Raw genomic sequence first — 12406 nt, forward strand, 5'->3', positions numbered from 1 at the left:
TCCCGTGGCCTTAGGGCAGACCTGAGCTGCACACTGCTGTCCACACTGCAGACCCTCCTTACTGATGAGAATGAAAAGAATCCTCATTTGCCAGACGAGTGGTTGCTCCTGTCAGGTGGGAGCTGCACCTATGTTATCCAGCAAAGGTGCCAAACCGCTAGGTTCCGGAGCAAGGGCATGCTCTCTGCAGCAGAGAACTATACACCCTCAAAATGGAGCTCCCGCATGCTGCCAGATCTTGCAAAGACAGAACAACTGACCATGTGCAGCAAGTGACAGTGCAGCCAGAGCTTCTGTGTCTGCCCCACCAAGTCCTAAGTCCTAAGCTGGCAAATTGTCTACAACTTGGGCCACGTGCTTAAATGTGTGCAGTCCACTGTTACCTGGTATTGACAATCTGACTTTTATAGGGGTCAGGCTAGTGTGTTAAATGGGGGTGAGACAGGGCCACCCCTGTGCTCTCTGTCTTTGAGGGTGATATGAATCTCTGCCATTCCCCAAAGGTGGTATTGTCTCTGAGTCAGTGTCTTGTGGGGCATCGGGGCTGAAAATTTAGAGACTTCCACCTGGCCTGCCCCTCTAGGACTCAATGTGAGGGCTCGGACTTCCCAAGCAGGCTGGCCCAATGACACATTCAGTGCCAGGTCCTCACTTTCACAGGGGACAGGTGGTGCTTGGGACCCTGTCCCCAGTGGCCCTCAGACTGTGTGCTCCCTTTCTTCAATGGCTGGACACTCGGTGAAGGCCTTTGGAAAGGCCTGCAGGGCCTTCCTCATCGGGCCCAGCGGTCCTCCTGCCAGTGGGTTCTGGATCTGAAAACTGGCTCAGCTTTGAAAATTGGGCAGAGGAGCAGGGTGGTTGGGAGGAGGGTGCTTGCTCTCAGCACCCTGGTCACCTGGGCTCATAAATTAGCAACACCTGGTGGGCACCCTGTTCTATGAACCTCCACAGGTCTCTGCAGCTGAGTCCCACCTGCCAGTCGACCTGCACCCATTGCATCATCACTCGACCTGGCTCCTGACAGTCCGCTGCCCACCTGCCCCCTGTTATTTTGGCTCCAACAGTCTCCCTGGCTATCAGGCGAGACCATTTCTGGGCACCAGCTCCTGCAGCCAGCTGGCCCATGGAGAACAGCTGTCACCGCGCTTCTCCTGGGTTCTGGTGCCCCTTACCTGTGCTTCCTTGTCACCGCACGCAGAATGTCCTCAGCTCCATCTGCCCTGCCTAGGGTCTTCAATGCTTTTCTGCACCATCCACACAGCAGGTCCGACACTTCTGCTTTTGGGGCAGCTTCCCTTTCTCCCCTCTTCCCAGCACTATCCTGGCTGGAGGAACACTGACTGCCTGCTGGAGTTCTTGCCGGGGTGACAATCTAGTGTCACAGAACTGCACCTACACCAATCAACTCTATCGTCCCACTTCCCCCCAGCCTGCAGTTGCAGGGTCCAATCCTGCCTGGCTCCCAGCCTTCCCAGTACCTGTCAGCCAAACTCCACTGGGCCCCCTCCCTCAGCAGCCGGGTGCCCCCACTGAGGTGGGCTGGGGTCAGCCCTTATTACTGTCTGCATCAGGAGAGGAAGGTGGGGAAATCTGAGAGGAGGCACCATCTTGGGGGGCCTGCATGGTCTTCTGGGAGGTGGAGGGTCTTGCTGCTTCCATCCAGACCTCTCCCTCTGCTTAGGCACACCTGCTGAGCACCTGACCCCGCTCCCACCAGAAATGGTCTTCCCATGCATGTCTCCCCCACCCAAGTCTGCGTAACTGTGAGTATCTAACTCAGCAAATTTTCATTGAGCACCTATGTGTATCAGGTGCTGTTCTAGGCAGTGGGGACACCACATCAGAAAAACGGGCACAAATCCTCACCAGGGGAGACAGAAAATAAATAAAACAAGCAAGTGGGATCTCTACTCAGCCAGTGGGCGATAAACTCAAGGAGGAAATTGCAGCAAGAAGGGGATGGGGGCAGGGTGAAGGAGGTGCAGGGGGCTCGGCTGGGATGATTCCCCAAGGAGCAGAAATGAAGGCGAGGGAGGAAGTGGACCAGGCAGAAGGCACAAGGGACTTGGGGCAGTAGGTACTTTGGTGTTCACACCAGTGGCCAGAGTGTCTGGTGCTGGGGTTGGGGGGACTTTAGTGGAGTCAGAGGTCATGTAGGGCTGGCTATAGGGCCTTGCAAGGGCGAGGCTGTCACCAGGATGGAGCCATAGACTGGTCAAACTGGGATGAGGAAAGAGAGGCAGGCATGGGGAGAATCACACCAGAGCTGATGGTGGCCTGGACCCCATGGTGCCAGGGAGGGGAGAGGCTGATTCTGGGCTGGTTACGGTAGTGCTGACAGATGGGCGTGGGACCCAAGTGATTAGAGTGACATGGAGGTGGTGGGTGGGGGCTGCCCAGATGAAATGGGCTGGGGCGGGGAGAGAGGGGGAAAGAGTGAGGAGCTCACCTGCCTGTTGTGAGGTGCCCCACAGGGAGCTCAGAGCTGCTCTGTCCTGGGCATAAGGGTGGGAGTTGCCAGGGGGAAGGTGGAATTAAGCCACCAAGGAAGTAGGTGCAAATGTGAGGGAAGAGACCCAGGGACTGGGTCCTGGACTTTCCAAAGATTTGGGGGCCAGCAGAGAGGCTGTAGGGGGAGTGTGGTGTCCTGACGGCCAGGCGGCAGAGGTGTTGTGAGAGGAAAGGGAAGAAGAAAGGCCAGGGAATGTGGACAGGGGCTCAGGAGGAGGGGCAGCGGGGCCTGGCAGCGCACCCTCTCCAGCCCGCTGGCCTCTCAGCCACTGGCCCGAGCTGAACTCCCCCTGCGCGGGCTCCCCACCTGCAGAGCCCGAACCCACCCCGCGGCTCTGAAACCCTGGCTCTAAAAATAGATGCCACCTGGGAGAGTAGACAGATGGGAACCGTGTCCCTGGCCACCGGCATCCTGGCTCACAGCTGGCCGGCCTGCCAGCTCGCTTCACGGGCAGTGGGCTGGACAAGCCGGGGCTGACTCTTCTGTGGCCTGGCTCATCCCAGCATGTTCCTGGCAGAGGAGGAGTCTGGTGACATGGCGTGCAAGCCTCAGGGGTGGCCCCAGCCTCACCCGTACTGTCTATACCCCAAGAACCAGCTGTGGAGCATGAACCTCGATGCCAGGCTACCCGGCCTCATGGAAGCCTTTCTGCTCACTGCACACCTTTGGGCAGGTCCTGTGATCTGTCTGTGCTTCTAGATCCCCCAGGTAGCACCCATCTGTGGGGCTGTGTGAGAATCTGGGAGTTAGAATGTGCCATGTGCCCAGCAAAGGCTGGGGCATGTGGAACTCAGAGAGGCCAACCCAGTGGCACCTTCATCCTCTCAGCTCTAGGGACCTGCCTTGTACTGGACTGCCTACGTCCCCCCTCACGGCCTCCCAGCACCAGCTCAGAGTCCTGGGCAGCCTTCGATGGCATCTCTAATGATTGGTCCCTGGCCTTCCCTGGACAGGATTGCAGCTCATTCCTGCCTGTGACTCCAAGGACCCCTGCCATCTCTGGGGAAGTGGAGTCATCCTGTTTTGTTAATGTCGGGCATGGCCACATGGTATTTTGGCCAGTGGGATGTGGAGGGACTGATGTTTGTCAATCTGAGCAGCAGCTCTGGGGGTTTGCAAGGGTTTCCACCACCAGCTCACTGTTTTTCCTTTATGTGAGAAATGAATGTCGCCCGCAAAGCTGGTTGTGTGACAGGAAAGAGAATAGCCACAGCCAACCGGTTGCTGCCTACACATATTGTGAGGGAGAAGTGTGTGGTTGAGAGCCACAAAGCTTGGCGGGTTGTTTGTTACCAGGCAAAACTAACTCATACACCAAGCAGTATGCCGCCTCGTTGCACTAACACTTGTTAAAATCAACTTTATTTCAGTGCAATTTACATACAGTCAAAAAGCACACATTTCGCCGGGACTGGTTTGGCTCAATGGATAGAGCGTCGGCTTGGGGACTGAAGGGTCCCGGGTTCGATTCCGGTCAGGGGCATGTGCCTTGGTTGCAGGCATATCCCCAATGGGGGGTGTGCAGGAGGCAGCTGATCGATGACTCTCTCTCATCGATGTTTCTGACTCTCTATCTCTCTCCCTTCCTCTCTGTATAAAATCAATAAAATATATTAAAAAAAAAAAAAAGCACACATTTCTCTGGTCAAGATAGAGGACATCTCCAGCACTTCGAACCTCCTTAAAATCAGCCCCCCTTTCAATCAACGGTCTAATTTCCGTCGTTATGAGATTATTTTGATCATTTTTGGAACTTTGCATGAACAGAGAGGCGTCGGCACTGTGTCACCAGTTCGTTCTCTGTTGCTGAGCAGTGTCTCAGCGTTTGAACACAGTGTGTCTGTTGACTATTTTTTACTGTTATGAATGTATGGGCAGCTATGAATACTTGTACATGTGCATTTTAATTTCTTTCAGACAATTTCTTTCAGAATAAAATTGCTGGTTATATTTCCCGTTTCTTTATTTTTATAATAAATTTCCAAACTTTTCTCAAGTGGTTGTCCTAATTTTACCACCAGCACATGGGAGAGTTCAAGTAGCTACCATTATCTGATACAGTTAATTTTTTAAAAAAATTTAATTTGGTCTTTCTAGCAAGTGCGCAGTAACAGCCCATTAGAGTTTTATTTGGCATTTCCCTGATGACTAGCGTATGAGCTTATTGGTCATTTGTATGTTCTCCTTTACTGAAGTGTCTTAGTGTTTGGGCCACTTTTTATTGGGCTGTTTGTATTTTTATTATTGAGCTTTCAGAGTTCTTTATAAGTTATCAATACAGGTTCTTTGTTGTCTGTGTACTAGGCCTATTTCCCCCTTGGCTTGCTTTCTTGTTTTCCTAATGGTATCTTTGATGAGTAAAGTAAAGCAGGTGGCTTTACGTTTGATGAAATCTGATTTTCCTGTTTTTCTCCCACAGCGAGTGCTGTCTGTGTCCTAACTAAGGAATCGTGGCTGGTAGGTTTTTCTCCTGTTTCCTTCCAGAAGCCGCACGCTGTTTGTGCTGACAAATCGGCCTCGGTCCCATTTGCATGAGCCTCCTTCCCATGGTGCCAGGCTCAGGGGCCGGCTGTGTTCCCACATGGGCACCAGTCATCGCCGCAGCTCAGCAGGTTGTTAAGGAGACCTCCTTTCCTCTGGAGCGGTCTGCGCCGCTGAGAAAGTGACAGTGCGGGCATTGCTCCCCCCCCCCCCGCGCCCTCCCCCCACAGCCCTGGGTCTTCCTCATCATGTCCCAGTGGCCACCCCCATCCCATGTGCTAGGAAGGGTGCTCAGCAGCCTGGGCCTGGGCTCTCTTGCCCACTGGATGAGTGTCCTGGGGTTGCTGTAACAAAGGACCATAAACTGGGCAGCTAAAGACAACAGAAATGCCTCCTCTCTCGGTGCTGGAGCCAGGTGTTTGGGTGAACCAGGTGAGTGGCCATGGGGGCCTGGTCCGGACTCAGGCCCCAGAGATGGAGCTTCTGGGTTGGCCCAAGAGGTATTTGCAGGTGGAGTCCCTGAGGCCCGATCACTGCAGGCAGAGACTGCGACAGGAGGCTGGATGGGAGGAGACGGGGCAGAAGGCAGGCCAGGGAGAAAGGAGTTGGGAAGGCTGGAAGTATGGTCTGGATCTGCGAGAGAGGGGCAGAGAGGGGAGAGGCTAAGAGTGTCAGTTAGCCAGGGAGGCCCCCTGGGTCAGACAGGTTGGGGAGGGAAGGAAAGGGCCATCCTTGGGGATGGGGTGAAGGGCACGTGGGAGATGGGGGTGGGGGGTTTGGTGGGAAGGGGAGTAGTGGGAAGCTCCAAGGAAGATCAGGCAGGTTTAAGTTTAGCTAGAAGATCAAAAAGCCCCAAACTGCGGCAGATTGGCCAGGGCTGGAGTCTGTACTCTGGCTGGGAGAGAGGGAGAAGCCCCCCAGGTTTCTGCTCCCCATCTTTGGTAAGGGGTGTTCGTGGGCGGGGGAGGCTGAGGCAGGCGGGTGAGGCTGTGAGTTGCCCTCCCTGGCCTCTGGGTGGCGCTGTGATTGGGGCCCCTCACAGTTTGGACAGAGCTCATTAAAGTCCTGCCTCCCACTAATGATGTGACAAGGGAGTGCAGGCACCTTTTATTCGTTAATGAGGGCTTTTCACTTGGCGGCCTAATCGCCTGTAATCACAGCGGAGCCCTGGCCTTTCCCTGGGAGGCCGAGGCTGCCCCTGTGGCTCTGCCCGTCCTGACAGGTGGGCATCTTCCAGCTCTTGGCCTTGGTGTTTCTGGCTGCACAATGGGGTGATGACAGTGTCTGGTTTGTGCTGGTTCCAAGGAAACTCCAATGGGATGGCCGTGCAGTCCTGGAGGCGGTCATGGCCCAGCCACACTCTTGCTGGCTATGAGAGACCTGTTCCGGCTGTGTCGTCACTGCCCTGTGAGACTGGGACATCCTTTAGCTTCCCGCCCCTCCCCCCGCCCCACTCTGAGCCCAGAAGGGCTGCTGTACCTGCACCTTCCTCCACCCAGTGCCCTCTGGGAGTGGGACCCCCATCTGAAGGAAAGAGGAATCTGGCTGGCACAGCTCCCCCAGACCCCCACCTTCCCCCTCTCTGGGACCCCAGAGAGTGAACCTAGGAATACTCATCCTTCCCACCTGCCTGCTCTCTCCTTCACCTGCTGCCATCCTGACTAGATGGAAAACTCCCAAACGGCCCCCCTCCCCCAGGGACACCTGGGGCCTAGGCTCAGACATTTCCCACCCCTATCCTCAGGGAGGGGGCTGGGGGAGGTCCTTCCCCTCTAGCCCAGGTGTTTCTCTCTCTCTTTTTCAAATATATATATATTTGATTGGCTGCCTCTGCACGCCCCCTACTGGGGATCAAGCCTGCAACCCAGGCGTGTGCCCTGAGCAGGAAATGAACCTTGACCTCCTGGTTCATGGGTTGATGCTCAGCCACTGAGCCACACCAGCAGGGCCCAGTGCTTCCCTCTTGCTCTGAGTATCCCATCCCCTCCCCCCATACAATCACCTGAGGCCCTATGGGAATGGCCCTCACACACCCACCCCCCTGCCTGGTCCAGGCTGCATGTGGGGGTCTAGGTGATAGGCAGGCCTGGAAGAGGGGGGTGACCCCACATGGTGTGGTCTCCTCAGGCGACTGGCGGGAACAATGGCTCAGCCAAGTCCCTCTGGGGCTCCCGGGGACGAGGCGATGCAGCATTTCCAGCCTTGACCTTTCTCTTCTTAGTGACAGAAACCGCATCGATCCCACCAGCCCAGCCTTTCTGTTCTTCAGCGTGAAATCTGGAAAATAACACGTCCCAAATGGCAGGCGGCCGCCCTCCCCACGGGTTCTCTGCTTTCTGCTTCTCAGATAAACTGGAGCCATTTCCATCCCAAGCCCTTCCGGGGGCAGCCGCTAGCTGTCACACTGTTTACGACGAAGATGCAAGTCCCCAGGATGCGGTTCCACTCCCACAAACGTGGACACGCTAAGTGCCGGGGCAGGGCCACTGTGCTAAGGCAGGCTGGACTTGCTGCCAGAGCAAATTATTCCCCAAAATTTATATCCCACTCACAAAAATATCCATGTGGATGGAGAGCGCCCCCCTTCCTCCCGCCCCCTCGGAAAGAGGCTGCTCAGCTGTGAGGAGCTGGAGGTGTGGGTGCATGTGCACTCAGGGGGCAGTGTGCTGTCCTGCTGTCTCAGGTGTCCTGAGCTCAGCTCCCGTCGCCAGCGCTCTCCTTGCTCAGCGCTGATTCCCACCCTTGGCTTCCTTTGCACCTTCAGCGCACTGACCCGAGCACCTTCTCCGGGGCAGGCTCTAGACTTGTCCCTGCGGCTTTGGTGTGGGTCAGGATGCCATCCATCCCTCGAGGGGCTCTCCGCCAGGTGAGGATGGTGGGGTGCCCTGGTGCTGCTGTGACCACAGACAGGAAGCTTAAAACAATGGGAATCTATCCCTTCCAGGGCTGGGCACAGTCTGAAATCCAGGCGCCACCGCGCTGCACTCCCTCCAGAGGCTCTGAGGAGGGTCCTCTGGCCTCTTCCGGCCCCGGGAGCCTCATGGTGTTCCTTGGCTTGTGGCTGCATCCTTCCAGCCTCTGCCCGTGTCCTCACATGGCCTCTGCCCATGTCTAAATCCTTCTCTTCTTGCTCAGTGGATAGAGCGACTGAAAGGTCCCAGGTTTGATTCCGGTCAAGGGCATGTACCTTGGTTGCGGGCACATCCCCGGTAGGGGGTGTGCAGGAGGCAGCTGGTCGATGTTTCTCTCTCATAGACATTTCTAGCTCTCTATCCCTCTCCCTTCCTCTCTGTGGAAAATCAATAAGATATATATTTTTAAAAATAAATCTTTCTCTTCTCTGATAAAGACTGTAGCCATTGGATTTGGGGCCATCCAATCCAGGATGATCTCATCTCGAGGTTCTGTACTTCATCATGTCTGCAAAGACCCTTTCTCCAAACAAGGACACGGCCATGTCTTTGGGGGAAACTGTTCAATCCAGTACAGGGGCATCGATGACACTCAGCACGCAGAGTCCATGCTGTTTCCGTTCACGGAGTCACAGGGATACGACCCCCCAGCCTCACACCTGAGGGAGGAGAGGCAGGCGCGGCGAGCAGTCACAGGCAGAGCCCCCTCGGCGCCAGCCCCGTGCCGGATGGAGCCCGGCTCTGACGGCCCGGCCGCTCTGCAATTCCTCTCTCCGTCACGAGTTGCCAGCTCGGAGCAAAGTGACTGTGACTGATAACCTCTCGGAACTTCAACTTCCTCATCTGGGGAAGGGAGATAAACAGGGCTCCCCCGGATCCAGATCCGAGGAGGTGGTTGGTGCTGGAGGGATGCTGGAGGGATGGAGGCTTGAACTCACCTGTCCTTGACCCTGACAGGCTCCTCTTGAGAGCAGGCGCCCAGGATCCTCCTCCAGGGCCGTGGGTTCAGGCTCCTTGTCATTAATCCCTCCCCATCAAGGCTGGGCTGGGAATCCAAGATCTGGGTGAGGGGTGGAGATGGGCCGAAAGGGGGTCTTGGATCTGGAGGGTGTGAATCACTTGGGAAGGAACCCACAAAAGGAGGGAAGCAAAAGGCAGAGGGAGAGAGGCAGCTGGGAGTGGGAGAAGGGGGAGACAGGGGGCCAGGAGGGCAGAGGTGGGACCGGAGCACGCGCACACACACACACACACACACACACACCCCGCTTCTCTCCTGTCCCAGCCTGCCCAGCCTGGCCAAGGGGCAGGGGCGGCAGAGGGATGTAAGCAACCGTCAGCCTTGCCTTGCCTTGGTGCAAAGAAAATATTCCCTGAAAGACATTAAAATGAAGTAAATAAAAGAGATAAAAATGGAAATATCAAGGCAGCAACTTCTTCTCTTCTGATTACAAAGCAGGCGGCGGGAGGCGGGGTGCGGGCCTGGCAGACGCAGCTGCAGCAGCCGGGCCGGCCTGATAAGGGCCCGGCCGCCTGCGCCCGGGAGATAAAGCCGGTGCCATGCTGCCTGTCCCCAATCCCGCCCGGCCATCAATATTCACACGGCCCCGCCAACTGGCGCTGCAGATAGATTAAATATAGACGGCTGCTGCTGCTGTGACCGAGACCTTATTAATCCGCCTGCAGGCATGTAAATGCTGGGAGAACCGAGTCTAGAGCGCAGCCGTCAAGAGCTTTCTTCCCTTTCCACCCGCCGTGGCCATTGTCTCCCTGTCTCCAGCTTCACCTGGAAGTAAAGTTCCCAGATTCAGGTGGAGGTACCGGGGGAGGGGAGTCCAGACACCTGACAGAGGTCACTCCTATCTGGGGAGGGAGCTGAGTGACCTCCCAGCCAGGGGCTTTGGGGCCTGAAGTCATCCCGGAAGGAAATGGCTTGACTTTGGCACCAGGGACCCTGCAGACCGTGGTGGGGGCTGGGGCAGCCTCGCCCTCCTGAGTCCTTTGTGTGCGGGGTGCGGCCTTTTCCTCCCGAGCTGTCTGCGGGCTGACGGAGAGGAAGGCTGAACAAACAAGCACACAAACAAGCTACAATCATGGGAAAGGGAAAGTAAGGGATGTGGCCAGGGCAGAGTGTGGGCTGTGGAGAGAAGGATGCCCACTCTGCTCGAATCCCTCCGTGGCTCGCACCTCCCTTAGAGAGCAGCCCAAGCCCCCACCCCCACCTCAAGGCCTGGCCTCCTCTCTCAGCCTCTAGTGCACTTGTGTGTGTGTGTGTGTGTTTTCCCCATTTTTTCTTTTAATCTTTATTGTTGAAAGTATTACATAGGTCCTCCTTTCCTCCCCCATTAACCTCCTCCAGCCCGCTCCCATCCTCACCACCCAGGTCCTCACCACCCCATTGTCTGTGTCCTTGGGTCTGCATATATGCCAGGCTCCATCTGTACAGGCCCTTTACACATGCTACATTGCCTCTTAGGCGCCTTGCTTCAGATGGCTACTCAGCTCCTTCCCTCACCTCCTTCAAGTCTCTGCTTAAGTGCATCTCTTCAGAGAGGCCGGGCTTGGCAAATGGCAGCGGGAGGGAAAGGACCTGCAGGTAGAGGAACTGCCTTGTGCAGAGGCCCTGAGGTGTCTAATGTGGTTGGGGTGGCTGGAAAGAGAGAGAGAAGCAGACAGGGGTGTCAAGCAAACCAGGCCTCCGGCCATGAAAGATTCTGGGGGTTTTCCCAATAGAAGCATAAAGTCACATCCGGGTCCTCTTGGCACAGGGTACACAGCATTCCACAACTGTGCACATGGCACCCTAACATACCGACTGCACCCCAGCACAAAACCCTGACTACCGACTGCACCCTGGGACACAGCACCAAGCACACAGCTCATGCTCAGCTGTCTTGTTCGGGCTACTGCAGAAGCAAGCTCTCAGGTGCGCCAGCAGCCAGGTGAAGTGACGCTGGGACGGGCAGGGGAACACCTAGCTGTTGTGCACTGGAAAGGCAAGAGCCAAAGGGAAACGGCAGAGCACCAGAGCATCTCCACACCAGTGCCTGCTTGCTGAATCCCAGACACAGGGACAGCTGCTGAGGGTACGGACACTACGGTCCTACCAAGGAGCACCCGAAGGAAAGATGCTGAAGCCGCTCTGCACAGCGTCTCCAGGCAGCTCCCATCCCTGTCGCCCCATCCTCCTCAGGCTTCTCTCCGTGCTGCCTCTCCTGGATTCTGCTGTCAAGCCTGTCGTAACTGGGTTTCCATGGGGTGGGCAAAGGGAAGAGGGGGACCACCTTCCCCTAAAACAAAGCTCCAAGGTCCCCTGGCCGGACAGATGGGACCTTGGAGGGAGGCTAGTGGGTCCCAGGCCCTGTCCTCAGGGTACTCTCCTTCCAAGGGAGGGGCTTCCAGCGTTGGCAGCAGGGATTCAGAGAAGCATGGTCTGTGATGTTAACTTGTGTGTTGAGTCCAATATTTTAAAAACTATTAGTATGCATTGTACATAGCGAAAGTAACTAGTGTTTGTGAAACTTTGGTTAGGGCAGTGGTCGGCAAACTCATTAGTCAACAGAGCCAAATACCAACAGTACAATGATTGAAATTTCTTCTGAGAGCCAAATATTTTAAACTTAAACTTCTTCTAACGCCACTTCTTCAAAACAGATTCGCCCAGGCCATGATATTTTGTGGAAGAGCCACACTCAAGGGGCCAAAGAGCTGCATGTGGCTCGTGAGCCACAGTTTGCCAACCACGGGGCTAAGGGGATGATGTGTGAGTGTAAGGATTGCCAGCACTGCTCACCAGCCACCCTTTACACATTCCTTGTCCGTGCTCACAGAGGCTCCCGGAGCTGGTGGCAGCAGCCCCTCTGTTCCGCAGCGGGGGGCACTGACGTGCAGGGAGGTCACTGCACATGGTCAGCTGGCAGCTTGGGGTCAGCTAGCTCCGTGCTCCAGCTTGAATGTACCACATAGGCCCCCTCCCTTCTCTGAACCTCCATTTCCTTGTCTGCAGGGCACACACTCGGAGATGGTCACCGCTGCTTGCAGACGCCCCTGCAGCACTGCCCTGTGCCCCCGCCTCCTGGGCCCCAGTGGCAGGCAGGGCGAGGCCTCCTTCGGGCTGAGCCAATGCCAGCAAGCACATTCAAAGGAAAATGTACAGGACACAAGGAGAGAGGCCATAAGGAAAGCCAAAGTCCCAATTCCCCTGGCTGGCCCGGCACACGTGGTGGTTATCAAGAGCCCACCGCGTCCTTGGGGGCATCAGACCCTGCACATTAGTGCAGCTGGCCTCTGGCCGGTGGGGGCCATTTCTCCCCGCACCGTCCTCGTAGCTGCTCCTCATCACGTCGACTCCAGTGCCATCGCTCCCCTCCCTTGAAGCTGCTCTGCTTCTGCATCTGGCTTCATTCATAAGCAAATGCCAACTCACGCAGATCCAGAGCTCCTAGTCAGCAGAAAGCTCTGGGCAAATATCAGCAATCATTAATAATCATTAATGAGAATTATA

At 56.0% G+C, this 12406-nt stretch overlaps 2 long non-coding RNA genes across 2 annotated transcripts; one reads left to right on the top strand and one right to left on the bottom strand.

Annotated features, from left to right (window-relative positions):
• Positions 1 to 3824: 3824 nt before the first annotated feature.
• LOC311633302 lies at positions 3825 to 4430 on the top strand. Its single transcript, XR_014796930.1, has 2 exons — positions 3825 to 3926; positions 4163 to 4430. It is a non-coding gene; the product is annotated as an uncharacterized lncRNA (long non-coding RNA).
• Positions 4431 to 5233: 803 nt separating this feature from the next.
• Positions 5234 to 9830, bottom strand: LOC311633300. The gene is made up of 3 exons (XR_014796928.1): positions 9689 to 9830; positions 8844 to 9275; positions 5234 to 7270 (listed from the first exon to the last, which is right to left on the bottom strand). It is a non-coding gene; the product is annotated as an uncharacterized lncRNA (long non-coding RNA).
• Between the last annotated feature and the right edge of the window lie 2576 nt (positions 9831 to 12406).

Source organism: Pipistrellus hanaki (assembly GCF_964339955.1).
Source record: "Pipistrellus hanaki genome assembly, chromosome: 15".
Lineage (NCBI taxonomy): Eukaryota > Metazoa > Chordata > Mammalia > Chiroptera > Vespertilionidae > Pipistrellus > Pipistrellus hanaki.